Source organism: Sciurus carolinensis, chromosome 2 (genome assembly GCF_902686445.1).
Source record: "Sciurus carolinensis chromosome 2, mSciCar1.2, whole genome shotgun sequence".
In the NCBI taxonomy this organism is placed as follows: Eukaryota; Metazoa; Chordata; class Mammalia; order Rodentia; family Sciuridae; genus Sciurus; species Sciurus carolinensis.
Genome location: NC_062214.1, coordinates 87,439,720 through 87,440,257, shown reverse-complemented (window position 1 = coordinate 87,440,257; position 538 = coordinate 87,439,720). Strand labels below are relative to the sequence as shown.

General features: G+C 40.1%; 1 non-coding gene across 1 annotated transcript; it reads right to left on the bottom strand.

Moving 5' to 3' along the window:
• Window positions 1–238: 238 nt before the first annotated feature.
• Window positions 239–311, bottom strand: Trnaa-agc (transfer RNA alanine (anticodon AGC)). The gene has a single exon. It is a non-coding gene; the product is annotated as a tRNA-Ala (tRNA).
• Window positions 312–538: the final 227 nt, after the last annotated feature.

The following is a 538-nucleotide window of genomic DNA, read 5'->3' as shown; positions in this document are numbered from 1 at the left end:
TATTCCCTGCCCTTTTAAATTTTTATTTGGAGACAGAGTCTTGTGAAGTTGCCCAGGCTGGCATCAAACCTCCTGCTTTAGCCTCCTGGGTTGCTAGAATTTCTCAATGGAATTACAGACCTGAGCCATTATGTCCAACTAGAAAATGTAACTGTCAAACCACTGAATTCATGAAAAGTCTTTTTTTTTTTTTGGTGGTGGTGCTGGGGATTGAACCCAGGGCCTTATGCATTTTTGGTGGTGGTGCTGGGGATTGAACCCAGGGCCTTGTGCATGCTAGGCAAGCACTCTACCAACTGAGCTACATCCCCAGCCCACGTGAAAAGTCTCTTGACTTTTCCCATTAGTAGATGTTATTTTAACATTTTTTGGTTGAATACATATATGTAAACAATTCAACATTCAAAATTATAAAAAAAACTCTGAATGCAAAGTAAGTCTCTTATTCACCCCTATCCAGAAGTCACTCATATCTTCTCCCAGGAGGCAGTTATCACTGCAGTTTCTTGTGTATCCTTCCAGAGATGTTTTATATAAT